We start from the raw sequence: 26,660 nt of genomic DNA, 5'->3' as shown, positions 1-26,660 counted from the left end.
GCTGATATTCCAGAGGGTTCGAAAATGACTAATGACAAGAGCAAGCAAACTGTAAAAGGGGCTCTCCGCCCTTTGAATCAGCTTTTTAAATCTAAACCTCCCTTTTCTCAAAGGTTGGTGAAGAAGACGAAAGATTCTAAGTTTCAGAAATTTTATGATCAGCTGAAGCAGTTGTCATTGAACTTTCCATTCTAGGATCTTTGTCAAGGAGTTGCTTGGATTTGCGAAGTATTTGAAATATCTGCTTACGAAGAAGTGGTATGTGGAACATGAAACTTCCATGATGCAAATTTATTGGTAAGTTCCTGTGATCAGTGCCAAAGAAAAGAGAGTATTGGTAAGAGGCAAGAAAGGCCTATGAACTTTGTAATGGAAGTGGATGTGTTGGATGTTTGAGGAATCAATTTTATGGGGCCCTTTGCGAGCTTTTTTGTTATGAAGTACATCTTGGTGGCTGTGGACTATGTGTCTAAATGGGTAGAAGCGGTGGCTTTACCTAATAATGAAGCCAAGAGTATCATAGAGTTCTTGAAGAAAAACATATTCACTCGTTTTGGTACCCGAGGACAATAATCAGTGATGGTGGTTCTCACTTTTGCAGCAAAGCCTTCGCGGGATTGATGGAGAAGTATGGTGTAAAACATAGGGTGGAAACCCCTTATCATCCTCAGACAAGTGGATAAGTTGAAGTCTCCAATTGGGAGATTAAGAGTATTTTGGCTAAGACGGTCAATTCATTTAGGACTGACTGGTCCCGGAAACATGATGATGCTCTTTTGGGCCCATCGGACTGCTTACAAACTCCAATTAGGACTTCTCCTTTCAGGTTGGTTTTCGGTAAGGCATGCCATTTGCCAGTCGAGCTTGAGCATAAGGCCATGTGAGCCTTGAAGAAGATGAATATGGATTGGGAAGAAGCGACTAAACTTCAGTTGTTTCAACTCAATGAAATGGATGAATTCCAGTACCAGGCTTATGAGAGTGCAACATTGTATAAGGAGAGGATGAAACATTATCATGACAAAAAGATCCTCAAATGAGAGTTTTACAAGGGTGATTCTGTCTTGCTATATAATTCTAGACTAAAGCTATTACTGGGTAAATTAAAATCAAAGTGGTCCGGACCTTTCGAGGTGGTAAGTGTTTATCCCAATGGTGCAATTGAATTGAAGTCCAGAGATGGAACTTGGATATTTAAGGTGAATGGACAGAGGGTGAAGCACTATTATAGGATGGTTGATGGTTATAGGATTGTTGACAGGTACCGGTTAAAGCATCGGGGACAAATCCTGATCCGGAATAAAATGGTACCCCCGTCCTGTCGGGACGTTAAAGTAAGCACTTCTTGGGAGCCAACCCAAGTTTAGATTTCTATATTTTTCTATGTTCTTTTTTTTATTATTTCAGTAGTGTTTTGGACTATTTCAGGAAACTGGTAAAGTGGAATCACAGTGGAGATTAACAGAACCGTCGACATTCGACGGTCATATCGATGCATAATGGTGGTCTGCAGAGCTAGGGTTCTGAAAGTTGGCAACTTGCAACTCACAGTTAAGTCTACAGATGGGGTAAGTTGACGAACTGTCGATGTACAAAGACGGTTCGTCCTTAGCCCAAGTAAGTTTTTTTGATTTTGAAAAAAAATTAAATATAAACTAATAACATAAACCGACGAGCAGAGGTTTAAGAGCCCAAAAGTCACGTCCTTTTCTTTTCATCTTTTTCTCCACTTCTCCACTTCTCCACTAAACAAACCAACGTACTCAACCCTCCATCTACCCACATAATTCCTCCATTACACCCCATTAACACGCCCCAATATACTATACATTCTCAACATCTCTATCACTGAACACCCCAAAACCCTCTACTCAAAACAAAAAGAAGCTTTCTTCAGATTCTTTGTTTTTTCTCCACCAAACTTCCCGAGTTTTTCATCAAATTTCTTTGCTAATCAGGTATGTTACTGTGAAACGACCCTTCTCTTGGTTTTAGTTTGTGAAAATTTGGTCTTGAAATTGAAATAGACATTCCTAGGATTCCTAAATTGATGGAATTCTTATATAATGGAACTAGGTTGTGTTAAACTATGTTGGGGGTATACAAATTGGTTGGGGGACAGTTAAATGTGGTGCAGGGTAGAAATCATGGCCTAGGGTTGGTCATTTGAGTGCGTGATTGATGCTAAAATTTGAAATTAATTGTACATATTAGTTGGAGATGGGGAATTTGGTATGTTTGCTGTAGTTTGGACTCGCGGCGATGAGAATATCATACCTCCATTGAGTCGGAAGGCATTTTGATCCACATGTGTGTCGATTCATTATGCTGCCAACGGTTCGTAAAAGTAATTATGTGAAAGATGATGGAAATAATGGAGTGAATTCTGAGTAACTCTAATGGGTTGGAGGACATTTCGATTGAGAAATTCGGTTTGACATTGTTATGCCTACCAAACAAAACCCGACAATATACCAAATGGTCAAAAATATGTGAACCAAGAGGGTGAAGTCTTAGTAGCCCCAAGCTCTGAACCCCAAAAGATTGTGCATATATAAAAGTTGAGTCTGTGATGTCTCGGAATTGGAAATAACTTGCAGAGTCTCTATTCTTAAATTTACAGAGCCGTAAATGTGTTGACGGTACCATCAACATGTTAGACGGTCCGTCAAAGTACATCGACGGTTTGTAGTCTCCAATTTCAGAGAACAGATAGAAATAACTTAAGTATCTTTGATTGAGCCTATGTTGTGCATATTAACTGGAAAATGGTTTATGATTGCAGGTATGGCCCCACCCAAGTTGACAACTACACGAGGGGTAGTTCAAGGCAGACACAGAGAGAATCGGGTAGAAGGCGGTCTAGTGGTAGACTTATGCTGAGAGATAAACATTCGGAGGATGAAGCCGAGCTTATACCAGTAAAGAAGAATAGGGCTGCTGTTCCCGTTTGGAACAGGCAGTTCACAATACCATCTCGTTCACCTTCCGATTCCTCCCAGTCTAAAGAGGAGCGATTGTCTTCATCTGGATCAGGTGACGGAGATGCAGAGGAGGGTTCAAAAGAGGCTTCAGGAGATGCTTCACCGGTCTCGCAGTAACCTACTACGGGGGATGATTGACAAGCCTCCCAGTCACCCACCAGATCCCCGACTCAGCAGAGTTCACCTCCAGCCGATAATGGTGCTGATGCAACTGCAACACGAGAGATCAGAAGCAAAATGTTAGAAGATGATCGTCTCCGGTTCACAGTCGGGTGCTAAGGAATTGTATGATTCTGGGGTTGCATTAAAAGGCAGGGTTGGTCCAAATGAAAACATACCTATACATAAGGAGCAGCGTATCAGTTTTGAGGGTCTGGAGATCCTCCTTCGCACCAGAGACACCATTGATCACTATCATTTGGGCTTTATAGATAACGCTCTTGGGGAGTACTATCTAGTGATAGTGCGAGAGATATATGCTGCATATGGGGCATTGATCAACCAAGTGAGAAAACCACGATAAAGGCTGATAGAGATTGACCCACTGTTAAAGGTAGAGGTGAGAGGGGTGAGAGTTGACATCTCTGCTGAAGCAATCAACAGGGTGTATTTTGGTGATGATTATGCTGCTCCGAGATAGATAGATGAGTTGAATGATAAACTTGAAAGAATGGAGGAGCATACAAACCCCGATTGGGTGGCGACAGTGATTGGCTGACCAAGCAAGAGGACGAAGACTACTAACATGTCCCAGCGGATACTTACGCATTGGTTGACTCTTGATGGCAAGTTCTGGTGGAGTGTGGTACAGTTGCGGCTTCTTCCTACTCAGGCCGATAATGCACTCACTGTTAATAGATCTATCATCGTTGTTGCATTAATGAGTAGATACCCGATTAATTTCGGGCGTTTGGCTGTAGATGAGATTCAGCTGAGGGCATCACAGTCCATCACTTTATTGATATATTCATGTTTGATCATCGAGCTGTTTCGGAGGGCACATATCCATATTTTACCACACATTGATCACCGGATTACAGCCTCGCATGTGTATTTGGTGAAGAAGAGCAGAGATGAGGCCATTAGAGAGGGCCAAGGTGCAGAGGATGGATTCCTTGTATTGTTTGGGGGTTTGCCTGAGCCTCAGGATATTCAGCATTCAGGGGCCGCCGGTGACACTACGGAGGTGTTACCCGCCACTACTTCCTCTTTTTTTGAGCCTATCCAGACTTCAGATCCTGAGACTCGACACACAGATGTGCCAGAAATCTAGACTTTTGGCTTCGCGGCCCGCGCAGTGCGTCCCGCGGCCACGAGGGTGGCTGCACAGCCACGGTCCGCCGCGCGGCCATAGAGGGCAGCCAGAGTTGCTGACCCATATGCTTTCTCGCTCGAGAACTTCAGGAAGTTCGCAAAGCAGGCAGCGACGGTAGATGAGCAGTCTAGAATCATAGTCAGGCAGCTAGATGAGTTTGTAAACAAGAGGGTTGATGCTGCTATGGTGCTACTAAGGTAGGCCACGGTGGCTCGCTTGGATAGTTTTGAGACGCAGCTTGCAGCTTTGGAGTTATCTTGGCCGAGTACTTATACCGATGTATTGAGGGTTTAGTTGGAGCAGCTGAAAGCTGCAGTACCGATTTTACAGGATCATGATCTGAGTGTAGTGACAATTCTACCCCCTACCAGGACTGAGATGGATGAGGACATTCTTCCAGTGGTACAGTTACTTGATGATGAGGGAGCTCCTACTGTCACTCCAGCTACCGAAGTTAGGAGGAAGAGGAAGAGAGTGGTGGAGGATGAAGATGATGAGGGTGATGAGGTGCGAGAAAGGACTCGACCTCGGGGGCAGAGCTTAGAGGAGCAGCATATCCAGGATGCTACCCTGGATTCTCTGGAGTTAAACTACCCTCGTGAGACTGCAGGAGCCAGTGCCTAAAGACAGTGCTCATCTGGAGAGACTTTGCCACCGCCCCGCCCCACATTCCCGAGCTGGTGCTGAGAAGGCGGCTGCTGCTGCTGCGCTACGATGCTTCGGTGATGCCTCGTAGGCCTTAGAGCCGAGAGATGAGTAGCATGCCTAGTGCGCCACAGGTATTCCTACTCCCTTGTTTTTAGTTTACTGCATTTGGGACACTATGATTTCTTTAGTTGGGGGGTGTGGGTACTTGATATGTAGATAGTGTATATATGTGTTTAGAAACCCCCCCGGCTTTTCTTTGCCAGAGTTTTTTTCCTGAGGGTTTTATTTTGTTGAAATTGGCATGTGTAAGATGTTTCTTAGATAGAATAGAGTAGTTTTGACTTATTTGGTAGTGTTCTGAAACTTATGGCATATTTTGTGATTTTGTTAGAAAGTTTGGACCCCTCGAAAAGCTTGAAAGATGCATACTTAGAAACAACTACTGGTTGATGCGATTGATTCTTTGTATGACATTATGATTATTGGGGTATTGTGTGTGATGAATGATTGCTAAGGAGGTCACAATTGTAAAAATATTCATTCTTATGCCATTGTGTTTGTGAGATGTTAGCTGTATTCATACTATGCATGTGTAATCTGGAACTTGCCCGGTTAGTCATGTTTGAATTCGGCAGATAGTTTGGTTGTGAAATAATCTTAGGCTTTATTTATATAAATAGTAACTTTGCCTTATAAGCCTGACCATGAAACGTAAATATCCCTAGTTTTCCCTTTTTGAGCCTCTGACCTTTTTGTTGGCTAGTTGTAACAAACCCATACCCTTTTTGAATTGAATTCTACTTTTGCACCCGGTCCCTCCTTGATACTATGAGATAAAAGAGGCTAAAAGCCTAAGTTGGGGGTGGGATAAGTGTGAAGTAGAGGTTGAAAGCCTAAGTTGGGGGGTGGTGTAAGTTATGATAGTTAAAACTCGATGTGATTGATGTACATATTTATAAAAAGAAAAAAAAATCAAAAAATTTGTAACACAAAAAGAAGGTTAAGTTTTATTAGGAATAAACCACATTGACGTCACAGAAAGAAAATAAAGGGAGAAAAGCAGAGGTGAATAAAGGTGAAGAGAAGTGTAGTGTTCAAGGAGGGTGAGTGACTAATAAAAAAAACGTATCTTACCCATCCCTAAGCCTACATTACAAGCCGAAAACAAGTCCTAGCGTGATCTGTTGAAGCGGTCTAAGGAGGATGAAAGTATAGAAAATAAGGGCAAGCCTATGGTATTTGCATGTAGATATGATTTTTTTTTGTGAGAGTGAGTGTCTTCTCTTCTCCTTAGTCTTTTGTCCCTTTTTCATTGTATATATGTGTGTGGGGCATTTTTTGGTCTATGTGAGGGCATAAGGATTGAAATTGTGCAAAAGAAAGTGACCGCCTAAAGTGACATTTGTGTGCATCATGATATGTTCGATAATGTAATGTCATAAATTGAAGCTTCATTGTGAGTCGTAGCATTCTTGAGTTGTGCATCATATTTTGATCATGAAAGTGAGGTGGTCCTTGGTAGTAAAACATGCATGCCTGTAGTTCGGAGTCAAAACCATTGTAGACATTATTACTCTATGATATCTAAGTGATAGTTGAGTCGTTGTGTTGTTTTTCTTGCTTGAGGACAAGCAAAGACTTTAAGTTGGGAGTGTTGATGTGCCGTGAAATTATGGCACATTTGATGCTTTTTAACTCTAAGTTATACTTGTTTTCGAGTGAGTTTGTGTCAGTTTGATGTGTTTTATGTATGTTGCTGGTATTTGTTAGTCGGACTACAAAAGCAAGTGAGAATAAGGAAATTTAAGACTCAGCACTGTTTATGTACTTGTACTGAACCGGCGTTATTCAACGGACCGTCAATTGAGCCATCATTATGCTTATCAGAGATGTTCAGAGACTGTGCAACTTTGGGATGCAAAAGGACGAGAAGATTGACTGACAGTCAACATGCTTGACGGTCCGTCGAAGTGCACCATCGTTTGAAGTTCTGAGGCTTGGTTCTCTGTCAGCAGACCGTCAAGTGTATCTTCGTTACTCGACGGTACTGTCGATGTACATTGACGGTCCGTCGAGTTGCAAACTGACTGGGGCAGTTTAGTCTTTATTAATTCCGAGTCTTTGACTTGTATAAACACATGATAGGGTTTTATTTTTCAGACATCTTGAGTTTAAGAATTGCATTGAGCACTTTGAGTTCTTAGTGCTTTTCAAGGGTTTCAAGAGTATTCTATTTTCGTTTATCTTCAATTCTCTTTGTAAGTTCAAGACTATTACAATTACAATTTTTTGTGTGTTCATCAATTCCATGAGTAGCTAAATTCTCTACTAAGATTGTGGACCCAAGGATGGGTGTTTTGCGAATAGGTTTCTAGTTGTGATATATGCATAATGGGTTGTTAGGGTTTGTTAGTTCTTCATTATTCATTGTTAGTTGATGGTTGCAAACATTAACGTATGCCATAAATCTTGATTTATTTGGGAAAATAATCAGGGTTTAGTAAGAGCTAATAACAAGAACTCAAGGCATTAAATCTTGTTTAATCAATTCACTTAGAAATAAAAGGAATTTACTTGGCATAATTAATCGTTCTTCATATAGTCCCTTATGTATTTGGAAAAATCATAAAGAGATATTTTTCTTAATTATTGGGAAATATTAGGAACTCTATTAGAGATTAAGTGCACTCATAGAACGACCCATTAGAAGTATATCATATTAGAACCCTAAGCATTGCATTCATCTGGCGGGAACACAATCATGGTTTCTTTTACCATATATTACAATCCAAAGCAATTAGTCATAAACAACCAACTCTCTACAAATTCATCGGAATAAGACATTAGACCTAAATAAAGTATTCTACGATTTTAGTCACCACTGTGACACCAGGACCACTACAGCGGTACCGCAGAAGTGGTGACCCTACCGCTATAGTGGCCATGTGTAATTCTGGTGACTGCAGAAGCGGTAAAGGGATCGCTGAAGCGGAACCGCTATAGCGGTCTGTTAATCGCTATGGCGGGTGACGAGCAGTTAGATTCATTAAATGTGTGTTAAAAGCCCTAAGTCTTTCATTCAATACCATTCCGACTTTAGAGCTTTTTGGGAGCATTTAAGGCTATTCTTTATAGAAAATCATTGTGGTATGCTCTTTCACCTTCCTTTCGTTTCCTTGTTCCATTAATCACCTTAGGAATCCATTAAGCATGCTAGTTTCCTTAAGAAATGGTGGATTGAAAGAGGATTTTGTGGGTTCTTCATTCTAGGCTTTTAAACCTTGAACTATTGATTGGGTTAGCTTCATTAAGCATGGGATTGATGATTAGAGTCTACTATTTCATGATTTCTTCTTTATCAGTGTGTAATTTATGAAATTGGAAGTTGGGGTTTATACCCAAATTTGGGGGTTTTGCCTCTTATCCGAATTTAAGTGATTTGTTAGTTCTTCTAGCTTATAATTGATAGGAGTTGATCACCTAGAACATTAATTTCATGTTGAGACCTATAGATTCCTTAATTCATCTTTTTAGTTCATAAATCCCATTCCATAGGTTGAGATTTGGGTCTTGAATAGAAGTAAAGGTTGAATGATGTTTCTTCTTGATTCTAATTTCATAATTCGCATATGATTAAACTTCCATTATTCGCAGGCTCAAAGGAAGGGCAAGACTAAGGTTTGACTGTTGAAGATTTGTTGTTCGATTTCCAGGTAAGTTACGGTTACCTTAAGGTGAGATTTTGATTAGCGAAGCGTATGTTTGGATGACATTGTCAAAGAATGCATGTAAACCTTCAGGTATGAAGTTAGGCTAGATATTGCCTTTGGTTGGACCTTGGTGTATGATTTGGGGGCTAGCCACCCCGTTGCGTTGTTGACTTATCTTGTTTTATTTACTTATTGGCTTGTTGCCACGTTGAGACATCAGATATGGGTGATTAGTGATATATCATGACTATGATATTGTAGTACATTATTTGATTTGATATTGAGATGAGAATTGTGATTCCATTGTGACTTATTGTGTTGCCTTATTATTGATATTACTTGTGCGCCATGTGTGGTACTGTTGGGGATTGAATTGGTTGTTAATATCACATTGTATCGTATTCATACATATCTCCATGATACATTGATATTACATTTCTATGGTACTGAGGATGGAAAGTGAGAAGGAAATACTGATACGTTGAAACATAATGAGTAACAATGGCCCCCACGACGCCCAGTCTGAGATCCCCCTCTCGTACTTTCGGTACCATCTCTAGCTGGCTGGGGCCCACCTCTAGAACCATGGGAAGTACCGCGGCTTGACTGAGCACCGGCCCTCTGAGAAGTCCCACCTCGACCACCAGATGACACGTGAGTCTCGGCAGGTTGATAATCACTTTGGTCTGGGACATCTCCTAGCAACATGCCCAACCTCTCCACAAGAAAAGTAGGTGTGAGGAGTCGAATGCTGAAACACGGAAGCTGAAGACCCGGATGAAGCAGCCCTTTCCACTGGTCTGGAGAATGAGCTCTCAGGAACTCTTTGCCTAGGTGGCTCACTAGAGGAAGCCGGCAACGCCGAATTCACGAGACGATCTAAATATGGCTGGGGTGGCCTTGAAAACTGACCGGCGACCCTCAAACCAAAACCCCAATGCCCGGCGACATGGCCTCTTGTTACACCACCCCAAAAGCACGGGCCTTAGCGCCCTCAACCATAGAAGCATGCTCGATAATGGACCTGGAAGGAAGCCCCATAGACTCCATCTCAAGACAAGGAATGCTTCGTAGAGAGCTCTACTAGTCCCCCAACAGCGTTTGATCCCATTTCGGCCTCGGTACTGGGATCAACGGTAGAAATAACGGGCCGGATAAAGCCGAAAACGGGTCACATAGGACTCCAAGGACGTGCCCCTTTGCTCAAGGTGTAAAAACTGCTCCCTACCCACCTCTCTCAAAGATCGGGGCACATACTTCTTAAGGAAGGCTCGGTAAAACTGAGTCCAAGTCAAGGGAGGAGAACCCTCTGGTCTGCACTCCACGAAATACCTCTACCACGTCTTCGCATCGCCGCGAAACTGGTAGGATACTTAATCAATGCCGTGGGTCTCCACTATCCTCATACGGTGCAACAACTCATGCATATCAAGAATAAACTCATAGGCATCCTCAGACGAAGTACCATAGAATCTCAGTGGCTCTAACTTCCTGAATCTCCCAACAAGGTCCTGATTAGAAACAGTCATAACGGCGCCCTCCATGGGCCTAATCTCATAACCAAGAGCGGGTATCGCATCAATCCAAGGAGCCATAGCTGCAGCGGGATGTGCAGCCCGTGTAGGTGCGTGCTCAGGGGTCTGCGCCCCAACCCTAGTCTGTGAACCCACGGAGGCAGAATACCGGCGGCGGCTTCGCCGGGCATCGGTGCGCGTGTATCGGCCGGCCATAGGTCGCGGTGTACGGCCCGGTCGAGAAGTAACTTTTCAGCCGTGTCTGTCTCCGGGGCCATACTATCCTCTCGCGGCCTGGTCTCTACCGCCGATACTCGGGCTCGGGAGATGGAGACACTCTCTTGTCGCCGGCCCCAAGCAGAGCCCGCTGGCCGGAGTCGCCCGTGACCTCTCGCTTCCGCCGCGTCCCCCTCGGCTGTAGCATGCCCCCGGGGTGCCGCCGTAGGCCGCCGGCTTTCGGCACCCTCGACCTCGGCCATCGTAGCTCGACTCCTCATAATCTGAGAGAGAAGAGAATAGAGTCAAATACCAATTTGATCTTTCCAGATACCAAATTGAATAAAGTAGCACGAAGAATGAAAAGAAAGTGATATTTCCTAAATGTCCTAGAGCCTCCCGTAGATAAGTACGGAGCTCATCGTACCAATCCACGAGACTCTACTAGACACGCTCTTGTATTAAAGACCAGGTAACCTAGGGCTCTCATACCAACTTGTCACGACCTATTTTGCCTAAGTCATGCGGGCACTTACCTTCTCACCTCGGTAAGCGAACTCTCAACCCAACAATGAATAAATACATAAAAGAATGAAATTAAGTAGCGGAATAGAACAAATACGTAAGTCTCACGATATATATACGTAAGTAGTACAAAGTGCCAAATGACAACAAACACCCCAGGGTCTAGTCTGAATAATACAAGAGCATCTAAAGGGAAATAATACAATCGGGAATACTAATACATAAAGTGTCTATGTCTCTGAATAAAATAGGACATAAGATAGAAAAGTCTTCAAGGCGACGGACGGTCATGCTCACCCTGGAAACTCGAGAATAGAGCTGAAGAGACTATTAGCCACGCGTCACAGAAGTGGATCCGACCTGATACTCTGCATTCATAAAAGAAAGCAGCAAGTGCAGGTCAGCACAAACAACAGTACTAGTAGGCATCATCGGCCGACTAAGCATAGCTAACACAATTTAGGTAATAAAGTAGATAAGCAAATAAACCAGCAAGTATAAGACAATAAAATCAATCCCAATTATCCGTCATCACCTATGTAAAGCTCCCTAATCCAAATGTGCCAAGTCTGAATATATCCAATCCAATCCAACATCACAATATAACACCAACATCTCAAACCAAGTCATAATGCAATGTAATGCATTAATGGTATAAATGAAATACAATGCCGTGCAAATGCGATGCACACATGTACCCCGGACGGAAATATCGACGTCTCGGTAGAACAACCCAGCGTGACTCGCGAAGTCTAAGTGCTACCCGTCCCGGATCTTTGCCCAACAGACAGACGGGATCCCAGATCTTTGCCCCGGAGGGTTCTCACAGGCACCACCCTGGGGGACCCGCGGAGTCCATGCACTAACAACGATTCTGAAACTAACATCGGATATCGGCCATGCAACAACGATTCTGAAATTGATCATCGAACATCGGCCATCTCACGTCACTCAAGTAAAAGAGTTTTCTCAAATATTAATTTCACTCAATCAACGATTTCGGGATGAACATCGGACATCGGCCTCTCACGTCACTCAAGTAAAACTGAGCCCAGCTCATCAAGAGTTTCATCAATGTCATCAATATCTCAACAATGTATCATGAAGATAAGAGTGCGTGCAATGCATGAATCACGTCAATAATCATGCTCAATAGCACAAGTACCAACATTGGGTATGCCAACAATATATTCGAATAACAAATACCGACAGTGGGTATGCTAAAAATATAACTGAATCACAAGTACAAACAGTGGGTACCCAACAATATATCCCGGTACAAATATCAACAGTAGGTATGCCAACCATATCATAATCAAGACGATCAACAGAATCCAATATCCATCAACAACTCGCGGCATCAAGCCAGTACAAATAAACAATCAAACACAACACAACGGGTGGCTAGTCCCAGCACACAACATGGCCCAACCTAAGGCAATATCCAACTTGACTTCAGACCCAAAGGTTCATATGCTGTCTCCGATAATATAATCTAAATATGCGCTTCGCTATACTAAGTCTCACCAAGGGTAAGCCATAACCTACCTGGATGGCCGAACCGGAACACCAATAACTCACTCCTTTGCCTTGCCATTCCGCTGATCCTCAAAACCAAAGTAATCTAAGCATAATCGAAATCTAGATTAGAAATCATGAAGAATGACACTAATATTGCTACTATTCATTTTAGGTGAATTTCAACCTTAGAAATTGGGAAAATGGGCCCACAAAGGTAAAACGAAAAATTCAAAAACAAAATATCAAATTAAGCACTAGGTGATCATAACCCAACCACTAATTGCTGATTTAACTCAAGGACTGACCTAATTTCTGATTTCAAGCAAAACCCCCAAATTGGGTATAAACCTTAACTCTTTGATTCCGAAATTTAACGCTAAAAGTGGAAGATATATGATTAATAAGCTTAGATTAGTTGAAATCTAACATAAACATCATCAATTTCCTCATACATGAGCCTAAGGAAAAGTTCATCAAAACCCTCCTTCAAATTCCATCACTAAGGGATTGTTAAAGGGAAGAGGGAAATCTAAGATGATTGTGATTAAGGAACAGTAAAGGATTAGGCAAGATTTACCCCAAAGAATGTCTTTAAAATAACTCCAAGAACTGTTCCCTAACGCTCTAATTTCGAAATGGAAAATAATGAGGGTCTAAGGCTTATTTAAATCACACTTAATGAAATTACTTGACCCGTCACCGCCACACCGGTGCCGCTACAGCGCCCTCAAGACCGCCATGGCGGCATGGCCAGCAATACACATGGCCGCCCCAGCAGCCAACACACCGCAATAGTGGTGCCGTTGGGACGCCACTGGTGCCTCCATTGCGGGCACTAGGTACCAGAAATCTCCAATTTTTCTAAGTCTTCAATCGAAATCCCGAGCTATTTCCGAGGCCATCTGCTCACAAACTATACACACAAACCCACACAAAAAATATGCTACAAACGTGCTTGTGGCCTCAGAATTTCCAACGGAGGCCTCGTTGATCGAGTCAACCCCTGATGCCTTAATTCCAATTTCCCAACCCAAGTTTCGAAACGTATCCGAGTGCATTGGGAACAGAACCAAATACACACACAAGTTCTAATCAACCATCTGGACCTCTCGGAATCGACAGAATTCCAAAAAAGGTTCGTTTACCCAAAAGTCAACTTTGGGTCAACCATTTTCACTTTAAGCCTATATTTCACAAAAGGTGCCCGAATCCGATCTAGACACCTCGAGAAGCGTGCCAACAATCACATCGGGTCAAAAGTAAGCTAATCAATACTCGGTAATGGGCGAAAATGCCAAAAGGACTATAACGACCAAACGGGTCATTACAACACCCCAACCTTGGTGAGGTAGGATGGCACTCGGTACCTGGATAGGACCGAGCAAATCGAACTGTAACTAAAATTCTCTATGTCCCGAAAGACAAACAAGGCCAACAAGGCCAACATGTGAACACGATATCATGCATAAGTGAATACTGGGCCATCTGGGCCAACATGTAACTCTGGGAATAACGACCCATAATATACATGTACATATGCAAAGGAGCTTTACGGGCCGACAAAACAACTTGTCGAAGCCAAGCTATGGCTAAAGGGTACACACGAATTGTCTGCAAAGCCTCTAAACATGACCAAAGTATATAATTCGGGACAGGGCCCCCGACATACCCACAATATAAAAGTACATATACAACCCTGACTTGGTAACGCTCCAGGAAGAAGTGGAGCTCACCAATCCAAAACTGTGCTCTGGAGATATCCACTGCGGATGGTCCTCATCTCTCCGTCTAAATCTGCGTGGCATGAAACATAGTGCCCACAGACAAAGAGACGTCAGTACCAAATAATGTACTGAGTATGTAAGTGTTACACCTCGAAAATTCCCCGTTAGCGTACAATGAATAGACGCACGAGGGGCGAGACGTATACGAGGTTTGGACAAGTAAGAAATAATATTTGATGGTCCTAATCAAGATTTCCAAAGACATTCGAGTAAAGGAAAGAAATTTGTTAAGGAGAGCAAGTTATAAGTTGAGTGTATCGGATAAGAACTTCGAGTATTGAGTTAACAACGTGCTAATGGTACCTTGAGAAAGAGTTATAACGTCCCTTAGAATGGTAATGAAGTGATAAACAAGTGTTAAGAAGGTTCCATAAGGATCGGAGATCAAACGAGTCGACGAGACAAGTTTCGAAAACCTAGGCAAACCTACGTGCCGACATACTGCCGTATAAAAAGTATGGACCGTATGTCCAACCGTAGATCCAGCCCGAATGACATGTCCTTGATCGACCAGATCTATGGCCAAACATACGGCCAGTAGAAAACATACGGACCGTATGTTGGTCCGTAGATCTCGGTCGGGACTGAACTTGAATTAATATAAGGGACCTCTCCTCATTTCAATTTCATTTCACTCCCACTCCTCCACACTTCAAGACTTCTCTAGAATATTTCATACACTTCAACCATAAGAAATCAATAGAAATCAAAGATCAACAACAAGAATTGAGGAGAATCAAGTGTATGAAACCCATTAAAAGTCATTCAAACCAAGAAATCCCAAAGAGAGATGAAATAGGGTTTTGGTGCAAAGGGTGTATCACAATTCAAAGCTTATTCCTCCATCATCTAAGGTGAGTTTCATGATCTTTCCATGTTATTTGAAGTATTAATAAGTTGAAACACTCGGATTGTAGAAGAGTACGGAATTTGGGTCATAAATGTGTGAATAGTGCCATTAATGAGTAGTAGTGGGATTGAATCATGAAAATGGATGTGTTGATGTTATAAATGCGTTATAAATGATATATAGAACATGAAATGAGTATTTTATGAGAAAGAACGTGATAATGGGCTTTGGTCACTATATGGAGAATTGTAGTGAAATTATGAATTGTGGGGAATGTAACTAGATGATGCATATTGTTCATGATATTGTGATTGTCGTTATGAATGTTGGGAGTTGATATGGAATATGGAGGAAAGTAGTATAAACAAAGGAAATGCTGTCCAAATTTCTTTAGTTTTAGTAAGCTCGATCCTATACGGTATAGCTAATGTTGATACGAATTCCCTTTCAAGGTATAGACGAGCGCATTAAAGGAGAACGAGCAAAAGCTGGCGTAATAGTTAAACGACAAAGGTATGTGAGGCTAGTCCTTTCTTTCTAAGGCATGAGTCCTATGGCATGAATTTCCTCTCTTATTATGAATGTTCCATCTTCAAGGAGACTATGAATCATTGTTCATGAATAGCCATACGAGATAAGAGATATGCTACGATTATGATAATGATAAGCTTAAGTCTAGAGATGCTATAGCTTATGATATGATGTTCCAATTAAGCTAATGAAACTATCCATAGCCCATCGATGTTGATCCTTGTATACACTCACCTTATGTTTGATCCTTCAAGGTGAGGCAGAATACTTACGAATGTTCCATAATGAAGTCGGGGGTACACGACCTTACGTCACCCCGATAGAGTATGATTATCTATGAGTCTCTATGCATGTACTATGATGAGTTATGATAAGTATATTATGATAAGCATATGATGATGAGCACATGAGCACATGATGATATTACACCGCGCCTATTCGGCCGGGCAGTCACCGCCAAGGCGGGAAGCTATACACCACGGCCGACGGTACGGGGCGCACACCACTACAGCGGCCGAGATGATCCCCCCGGACGCGGGGAGGCACGGACGCGGCTAATGCTAACGCTAATGTTACCGATTATCACACCGTACACCATATGGTCGGCGTTTATACATTTATGCATATATGATATGATGATGTAGTACGAAAAGCCGACAATATTTACTCACTTCCTTTAAGATTCGCCCGATTCTGCGTATTGCTCCTCATTGATGCCTCCTTATTTCATTGATGTCTTGTTATTGTTTATGCCTTACATACTCGCACCATATTTGTACCGACGTCCTTTTCTTTCGGACGCCGTGTTCATGCCCGCTGTGAACAAGTGAGGTGATCCCGGACTCATAGGAGCTAGCGGCTGATTTGAGAGCACTCCATTTTCCGGAGGTGCCATTGAGTATTCTTTTGAAATGTATATGTGTATATATTTTGGGCACGACGGGGTCCTGTCCCGTCCATATGTCTAGTACTCTAGTAGAGGCTCGTAGATACGCAGTGTGGATAGTATGGTCCCATAGTCCTCATGTATGTGCATGTATGTATATTATTTTGATAGCCGTGCATGTATGTATATTATTTTGATAGCCGAAGGGATTATGTTTATAAAAGTAAATATGTTTCAAATGTTAGTAAATCCTTATGATTATGAGCATATGTTATGAGTGAGAGCAGATGAGCAGTAGAATGAGCGGTGTTCGGTGGTTAGCCCCGGATACCCGTCATAGCCCGTGGCTCGGGTCGTGATAGTAAGGTGGAACGAAACATAATAATAACAATATCAAGCTGTAGAATAAGAGGGATAAGAATCAACATGTGAACCTTTGACTTACCACTGAGGACTGAAACCTTTGTGATACTACAACCTCTTACGCACGATCGTATGCATCTTTATGTATCTATAACATTACTGTACGCGATGAGAATCTAGCGCACATGTCCTCTTTACGACTCTCGTATGCATAATCACACCGAATGACCGTGCACCTATGCGTATCCTATTTCGTCCATAGGGCATACAACCTTTCTGAATATAATGAATGCGATGCAAATGCAATGCAATGCATGAATATCATATATGTATGTATATATGCCTTTACCCATTCGCTCCGTCGAGCATCATATCATATTGGCCCCTTCAGGCATCATAATCATCATATACCAGCTGATCAGGTGATTTGCGTATATAATGCCATAGCCCTTACCATGCCCCATAATATCATGATGCATAAGTATATAAATACGTATGTATAGATGATGCATGATGATCTATGAAACTCGAAACCCCTCTCGTGAGTGACTTAAGTTACACCCGTATCTTCGAAGAAGCATTTATCAAATTTGAAACATAAGTACGTTGAGTTATGATTAAGTAAAACCACTTCAAAATATAAGCAAGCATTATTAAGTACATTTAATGAGTGAAGGATGTATATAAGGTATACCAGAAGTTTTTATAAGGAAATGAGTTGAAGAAATGGAGTAGTACGACATTGGAGAAAGGATGGGTAAATTTTCGTGTGAAAATTTTGGTCTAAATTACGGGATGAATATCTCTTAGCATATGAAGTGTTTTGAAGTGACACAAATGCCTAAAATGAAGTTTGTCGAGTCTAGTTTCCAACGCAACAAATCGCTCGTTGGTAGGACATCGGAGTAAAGAATTATGGACATTACAAGTTTGGCTGACAGGGCAGAAACACGTGGTACACAAGACGTTGGCCAAAGATCAAGCATGTACGTTGAACCCGATTCCGAATTTGACCCCTATATAAAGGGTAATAACCCCCTTTTTTCATCAGATTTGCCCAGAAAATTCCAGAAATTTGAAGAGAGAGAGTGAGGGAATAAAAAAGTGAGCAATTTTCAAGTAGCGAAGTAGTTATTTAGGTCCGGGTAACGCATGGTTGTGATTCTAGTATTATTTTACGGTGGATTTTAGCGTGGATATTGAGGATATTGATGTCTTAACAAGAAAAAAGGTATGAATCTTTCTCTTTTGGTATTATTTAAGGCTTATTCTTGGAGACAAAGTCGTTAAATAATTGTGTAGTAAGTTGGTTAGTTATGAAAGTTGAAAAACAGTGTGTGGGCTATTTTATGGTACATATTGGTGTTGGAAATGATGTTATTGATGTTAGTATTGTTGTTGTTGTTGTTGGTTGCTGAATTGAGATTCCGGCAATAGGCATATAAACAGGGGAGATGCTTGCCCGATTTTCTTTAGATATAAAACAGTTTGACTTGAAAGCTTAGGCACAAATATACTACGACGAGTCTAACGATTGTGTAAATCCTCTTTAAATGTAGACTACAGCCCGGACGAATAAGTGTAGATAATTGGAGGTCGACTGTATGTTAAGGTCATTCCTTTCTTTCAAAGGTACGATTCCTATGGTATGATTCCATAAGCGTTTCCATAACCTCCTTGATTTCAAAAGAAGTTTATTTTTTTAAAGCTTCTTGTGATGTTAAAAATGAGAATGTTTTTATGAGGATTACGTTGAGGATGATTTTATGCTTAAAGGTCTCAAATATGATGTTATATCCCGTATTTTGTGCATTGGGATAATCCGAGCTAATCATGATAAGTTAAGGACAAGACTATTCCAGGATACAAAGTAGAGACTTTTAACCTCCGATTTTGTTTCAAGGCACAAGTTGCTTATGATTTTATTGGTATGGAATATTAAGAAAAATTTGGGGTTAAAAGTTAATTATGAAAAGTTAATAATTCAGCGAAACAAAAGGCCAAGTTGGCCGTGTGGCATGTGTTGTTCCCACCCATGGCTTGGCCAAATTTAATTGATCCAAGCCATGTGTGGGGCATGGGCCACTTGGATGAGTTATATAGGCATACAATTGATGACTAGCAAGACAAATTATATTCACCTTTCACCTTAGAAACTTGGAGAACCTTGGAGAAAAAAAAGAAGCCATATTCGGCCATGGTCTAGCCGAACAAGGTCCATGAAAAATTGATCAAAAAAAATATTTTCTTCTAGCAATTCAACCAATTGGAAGGTCCTTGTTAACGTGAGATAGTTGTTGGAACAATCAAACCATTCGTTTTTGCAAAGCACCAACCCTAGCCAAGTTGTGGATTTAAGTGGAGAAAGTAAGGTTTAATCTTCTTTTTCATATGTTATGGATGGTTTGTGTATGTTGTAGAGTGTAGAAATGGATGAAAATCATGAAATTTGTGTGTTGGGATGGTACTAATACGGGTCGTTTTTGTACGGCAAGGAATGAACTAATTTTATTTAGTATTTTTTGGGTTGTTGTTGTGGATTCTATGATGATAATGAAAGTTTAATGATTCAAGTTGAAGTTGTAATTGTTGTGGGCTGTTTTAGAAGCCAACATGATTTGAATGTAGTTTCTATATTTAAGAGCATGATATTGTTAACGTGTGGATTGTTGGTGTACTTCATGAATTTGAAAGAAGGAAATGTGTTGTTGTTGTTCTTATTGAGTTTGGGGAGGTTTGGGGTGGAATGGTATTGGTTGGGTTGTTTGGAATATTGTGTGCATTGTTTGAAGTGTTCTTGAATCTTGTTTGAATGATCTCGGGTTAGTACTTGAACGCGTGAGCGTTGATATTGGCTTAATTGTATGTAGTTGAATTGAATGTAAATGGAATGCCGTTGAATTATGTAAAAGGGAGTTACTAACGTTAGAATGCGTGTTGAATTAATTGTTGATGTTGTTAATATGGTTGTTGGTATTGTTGTTGATGAGTTGGCCGAGTTGAATTCTCGGGGTTGTTGAATCTATAGGGGAAATGCTGCCCGAATTTCTGTAGATAAAGTGCTGGTTTGGGATTGGATTCCTAAGTGCCTATAACTAATGTTAGTATCTAATGACGTTATTGTAGATCTTGGGAAGCCCGAGACTTAAGTTCGGATTAGCTTAGAAAGCGGACGAGGTATGTAAAGCTTACCCTTTCTTTCTTTTGGCATGTCTTAGTTGTAAGTAAGATATGATACGAACCTTGGGGTAATTCTATTCTTAAGATTCGAGCATGTCTACGATTCTTATTCACTTCTTGATGTTGGCATTTTAATGTAGTCGAACTACGGTCCTTATGTCTTTTGTATGATTGGATTTCAAATGTTGCATAAAGAGTTTTGCTTCTAAAGGATTCTATGTCGAATAATGTCCGTAACTTTCATAGACGGGCTCTGATCGCCTCGATACGTTCGTAGAAGATTCTATAATGAGTAATGCCCGTAACTTCCATAGGCGGGCTTGGATTGGTTTGATACTTGTCCGTGGTCCCCGAGACTTTCCTTTGTATAGTTCTAATGACTTTTTGAAAGAACTTACATGACTATCGTCTTAACCCCCAAGCGTTGATTACTTGTTTATCTATTGAGTCTGTAATGATGATTTTATATGCATATAGTTGCTCACTACTCTGCTCGTGCATATGGTTGTTGCATCTTTCGCCGAGTCCCGGACCGGTTATGTCGTCGTGCGCACTATGCTATATTCCGGAGTATGATGTGTTATGGTTCGCCGAGTCCCTCGTAGGCCGGGAACCGTATATATATTCCGGTGGTGTTACGACGTGTTATGGCGTTATGATGTGTTATGGAGATATCTCTGGGTTACGGAGATATGAAATCTTCTCGGAGTATGACGTGTATGGCGCCAAAGACCTGGCGGCGACCATGTTCCCCGAGCCACATGCATGATTTGTGTTTTAAAAGTAAATATTTTGGTATTTTGGATTTTGTACTTATTTACTGTACTTCTTGTTCCGGTTATGATCCTGTTTACTGTATTTCATGCTTTGCATGTTCGTAAGATATATATATTCAGATCGAACCCCCCTTTCTTCTGGGGTCGCGTTTCATGCCCACATGTGCATGACGCCCACTTTGGTGATCCGCCGCCCAGGACATCTACTCCGTTTATCTTGGAGTGCTCCCTTGTTCCCGAGCCTATATTTTGGTACGTACCTTCCGTTGCATACGTATATGTTTACTCGTGGGTACGGGGGCCCTCGTCCCGTCATATGATTCGTTGTTACTTTTAGAGGTCCGTAGACATATACGTGGGCCGGGGTGACAGTATCGTTCGGTCGTGTTCGTATAATTTATGTTTCGGGCGGTCCCATTCGCCATGGCAGCCTTGTCGGCTTGCGTTTGTATATATTTTGGGACGTTGTGCTTTAAGATAGCCTTGCTGGCTTCTGTGATATATATTTGTACATGCGACACTTTGGAAACGACGTCTGACCTTTGTATATGTATAAGCTATTCGTATGTCGATTCCGGTTAATCGCGTGTACGAGTGTCCAGCTCGGGCACCAGTCACGGCCTACGGGGTTAATATCGTGACAAAGTGGTATCGTAGCGGTTCGTCCTCTAATGGCCTGGCTGACCGTGTTCAGCAGAGTCTTGTTTATTCCAAAGTCGCGCACCACATCTATAAACAGAAGCTACAGATATTCTAGATGTTACCTTCCTTCTTATCCTAGATCGTGCGATAGAGCTGTTTTATCAGGATGACTCCTCCCTAACGAATTGTTATGTTTTCAGCGATGCCTCCAAAGAAGGCGACTGTTATACCTCGCATTTTGTACATTAGGATTTTCTGAGTTAATGGCGGGAAGTTAAGGACAAGGTCATTTTTTTTCGGTTTCGTTAAGAACGCATAAGTTTCAAATTCATTTTTATTGGAACGGAGCGCTAAGGGCAAGATTGGAACAAGGAAAAGTAAGGGCAAACTTGGAATTTGGAGTTATTTCATGAAATAGCCATGAAAAGCCAAAGTGGCCATGTATAGTGGAGAGTGGGCCCCATCCATGGTTGGCCAATATTTTCATGCCATAAGATGGCACATGTGTACATTATATATTTGGTGGAATTATATATATGCACATGCATGGAATGACTAAGCAAGACTACAAATTCATTTTTTTGAGCCTTGAAGATAATTCTAGAAAGTTGAAGAAAATTGGAGAAAAAAAAAGGGGGAGGAGCTTGCACATGACCGTGCCATTATATATATATATATATATATATATATATATATATATATATATATATATATATATATGTGGAATAAATTACAAGGCACAACTCATCATATTTTCCCCTTCGAAAAAATTAGAAGCTTGGAGAAGAGAGAAGAAGGCCATTCGGCCAAAGAGAGGAGCCGAGAGAGAGAGAGAAGGAGTGATCAAAAGAAATAATTCTCTCTAGCAATTCCACTCCTTAGAAGGTGCATGACAACGTAGTGGAGTCGTTGGAGTAACAAAACCGTTCGATTTAGCAAAACACAAGTCTAGCCGAGAAGATAAGTTGAAGGAAAAGGTAAGATTCAATCCTTCTTTATATGTTTCATGGATGTTTTGGATATGTTGTAGCGTATGGAAATGGATGAAAATCATGGAAGGTTGTGTGTGGTGTGTGTGGCCGTGAGTGGGCTGCCATGGTGTAGGAAAAAATGAATTAATGTTAGTTAGTATTCTAGTTGTTGTTGTGATGGATTCTATAATATAAAATGAAGGTGTAATGGTTTAAATGGAGTTGTAAATCGTGTGGGCTGTCTTGGAAGCTAATGTGGTTGTAGTGTGATTTCTTGTGTTGATGGAAATGATAAAGCTAACGTATGGAATTGTTGATATAGTTTATGAATTTGGAAGAAGAAAATGTGTTATTGATATTCTTAATATAGTTGGAAGGTTTCGGGTGGAATGACCTATGGTTTGGGTTGTTTTGAATATTGTATAGATTGCTTGGAATGTTCTTAAATCATACTGGAATGGTTGCGGATTAGTAATTGAATATGTGAGCATTGGTATTGAATTGATCGTATGTAGTTTATTTGAATATAAGTGAAATGTGTCGAATTGTGTAGAAGGGAATCATTAACGTTAGAATGCGTTTGAATCACTTATGGATATTGCTATTATGATGGTTGGTATGGTTGTTGATATTGGCCGAGTTGAATTCTCGGGTTGCCGGATTTATGGGGAGATCTTCGGAATTTCTGTAAATAAGTGATGACTTGAAATTGAGTTCTTCGGTGTTTATGACTAATGGTTGGTGCCTAATAACGTTATTGTAGATTGTTGGAAGCCGAGACTTAAGCTTGACTAGCGTAGGAAGCAAACGAGGTATGTTAAGGCTCACCCCTTCTTTCTTTGGCATGTCTTAGTTGAAAATAAGTTATGACACGAATTTCGAGGTAACTCTATTCCGGTGATCCGAGCATGTTTATGATTCCCATTGGCTTCTTGATATTTGTATTCTTAATGTGGTCAAATCCTAGTCCTTATGTCTTTTGTATAATCAAATTCCCAAAGTTGCATAAAGATTTTGTTTTCAAAAGAGTTTGTTTCTAAACGATTCCGAAACTACGAAAGTCCGTAACTTTCACCGAAAGGCTCGGATCGCTTCGATTTGTTCGTAGAAGATTTCATAACGAGTAATGATCTTTAACTTTCATAGGCGGGCCCGGATCGGGTTGATGCTCGTCCGTGGGCCCCGCGACTTTCCTTGTTGGTTCTAACGACCTCGTTCTTGAAAGAATCCGAAAATGTACGTATCTTTCCAAACCGGAGGTTTATGACTCCGTAAGCTTCCCCATGACAACAACGATGGATATGTTTTACAATGACAACGATGATGTAAAAAATGAGAGTATTTTTCTACGATGAATATGATGATGATGATTCCATGTTTAAAGGCTCCAAGTCTATGATTTCAATGACGATATGAGAATGTTGAGCTATTTCTTGATTTCTCAATTTTATTCATGAATGATGACTATTTCTACAGATTCTAAAGTATATGAATTGATGCCTTATGATCCTGTTTTATGTTTCCTCGTGAAGTTATTCTTCATTGACAGTCTCACCTTATAATAATCGTTCCTTCAAGGTGAGACAAAGCGACCATGATTATTCCATAATACGATCGGAGGTTACCGACCTTACGTCACTCCGATAGATACATGACTTTCTTTGGGCTCTCATGCATGCTACTTATATGATATATGAATATGATATATGTATATGTATAGCCGGGGAATATGGGAAAAGGGCGAGAGCGTTATATACGCGTAACCACCGACCGGTTGGTATAATATGACATGATACCGTCCCGGACGCGGGATGCCCGACGCGGGATATGTGGTTATGGATCGGGCTGCACGTTCCTCGCAATATATTATATATATATATGGATCGGGTCGCACGTTCATAGCAATATATTATATATATATATGTGATCGGGCTGCACGTTCCCGCGGAAGAGTACGCATGCATAATTTTTTACTAAAAGGCACTCGGGATGGGCTGTGTTACTTTTATCTCATGATATGTTCCATATTCTCGTCTTGTTACTATTCATGCTTTATATCCTTCCATATATTATTACTCATGCCTTACATACTCGGCACATTGCTCGCATCGACGTCCTAACTTGTGGACGCCGCGTTTCGCCCGCAGTAAACAGTAGACGCACGGATCCCTCAGAGCTCCACCACAGAACATATTGGGAGCGCTCGAGTTGTTCCGGAGCTCCGCCACGGTAAGATTACTTTTGTGTACATATTTGGGCACGGGGGAATCGGTCCCGACTTGTGGATATATGTATCTTGTTTACAGGCTCGTAGACAGACGTATGGATTAAATGTTTCGTAGTCCCGCTCGCCCTTATGGTTGTATAATCTTGGTAAACCTACCGACATGCTCACGAAGTATGTTATTGATGATTATATTGAGTAAGAGATGATTGTATCATCCATATGGCCCATCGAGTGGTACGAATAGAATACATGATAAGAGGTGCCGCATGATATTACCGGCACTCCGTCATGGCCTCGGCGGGTCGTGGCGAGCGATACCGTGAAGGGCAAGTAGCGACGGCCTCGGAGAGACTGGCCAGGCCGGGAGAGTTGCCGGGGCCCGTGCTCGCCCTGCTCGAGGTTGTGCCCCCGTCGACGGATTACGCCACACCGTCACTACCGGTAGCGTAGGGGCGGCCAGCGGTCGCATCGTGGGCGGCGGCCACCGCCCGGCTCCCGAGGTTCGTGCATTCGAGCCTCCCGGCTCCTGCGCAAGGTGGGCCGAGGGGATAGGGCCCATGCGAGATGCGGTCGGTTCGACCGTATTGGTGGCGGGGGCGGGGTTGACAGCACGGGTTAGAGGTGATCATGCGGACGTACACGATAGTTCGAGGCCCGTGATTTCTCGACTTGTAATCCCCGAGTTTTCGGGTCGAAGCCGAGGAGGATCCCCGTAGAGGACAGTGAACGTATGCAGCGACGTTGCCGGCTCGTTAAGGCTTCCGAGACCGAGTCCGTCGAGTTGGCTTCATATCGATTGCGGGATGTAGCGGCCGCTAATCGGGTATGAGTCCCGGGAGTTGTCTAGTGGGCGGCGGTGCTCCTCCGGCAGGTGTGGGAAGCCAGAGGTCTTTCTTGGCCACTTTCTCGCTCCGCAGATGCGGCGAGCTAGGGTTGACAGGATTCCCACGTCCGAGGCGCATGGCGGGAGTGTTCGGGACTATGGTCTCGAGTTTTGATTCATTGACCGGAATACGCGCCCACTATTGTAGCTCGATACGACCGATGGGATGCATCCGTATGTGACGGGGTTAGGATCGTTATTTGGTCGACGACAGATGGTGATGGCTTCCCGACCGGCATAGATATTGCACGGGCATGTGCGCATGCCCGGTGGTATGGAGGATCGACATAGTGGGGTGTCAACCCGAAAGCGAGGAGACATGATAGGAGCCGACCCAAGAGGTTAACTCGTGGTTATTCGGGGAGTCTCGAGGGCGTGCGACCTCGGCGGCCGGCCTCGTAGATATCCTTCCCGGCCGGCCAAGACGGAAGTACACCCCATGGTTACGGGTAGGAGACCGGACGGTATTGGGGTATTCGGGAGCAGTCGAGCTCCCAGGCTTCGGTTCGCGGTGGACGGAGAGGGTTCGGTCGGTGGGCAGGCCACCCATACTTCGGTGTTCTCATTGGGAGGCATCACCCCGGGAGAGTGTTATCGTGCTACGGGTGTGTTTTTCCGTGGCCGTCAAGGCCACCTTATGAGAGATTGTCGGCTTGGGGGTAGTCCGTGTGGTGCACCAACCATCGGGGTCGCTGTCGGTTCATCGTCCTCTTCTCCGTAGCTATGCGCCCGCGGGGCGGCATGCCGGCACGACAGGCCGCGGTAAAGTCGTGGCGGAGCTTCAGTTCCTCGCCGCTCCTCGAACCGCATATATGCTCTTGGCTAGCGAGGATCGGGAGGAGTCGCCTAATGTGATTACGTGCATATTATTGATCTTCTCCTAGATGTATATGCATTGATAGATCCGTGCTCTACTTTATCGTATATTTCTCCCCTTGTTGCTAGTAGAATCGGATAAAACCCGAACCGATAGAACCATTCGAGGTAGCGACACCGGTAGGAGATTCTCGTTATAGCCGTGCGTATATAGAGATTGTTCGGTGATTATATGTGGCCGTTGCACTAAAGTGTGCCACGATTTGGAGCTAGATATGACCGAGTTCGATGTTATTATGGGTATGGATTTAGCTTTAG

Source organism: Lycium ferocissimum, chromosome 8 (assembly GCF_029784015.1).
Source record: "Lycium ferocissimum isolate CSIRO_LF1 chromosome 8, AGI_CSIRO_Lferr_CH_V1, whole genome shotgun sequence".
Classification (NCBI taxonomy): domain Eukaryota; kingdom Viridiplantae; phylum Streptophyta; class Magnoliopsida; order Solanales; family Solanaceae; genus Lycium; species Lycium ferocissimum.
This window is presented reverse-complemented; position numbering follows the sequence as displayed.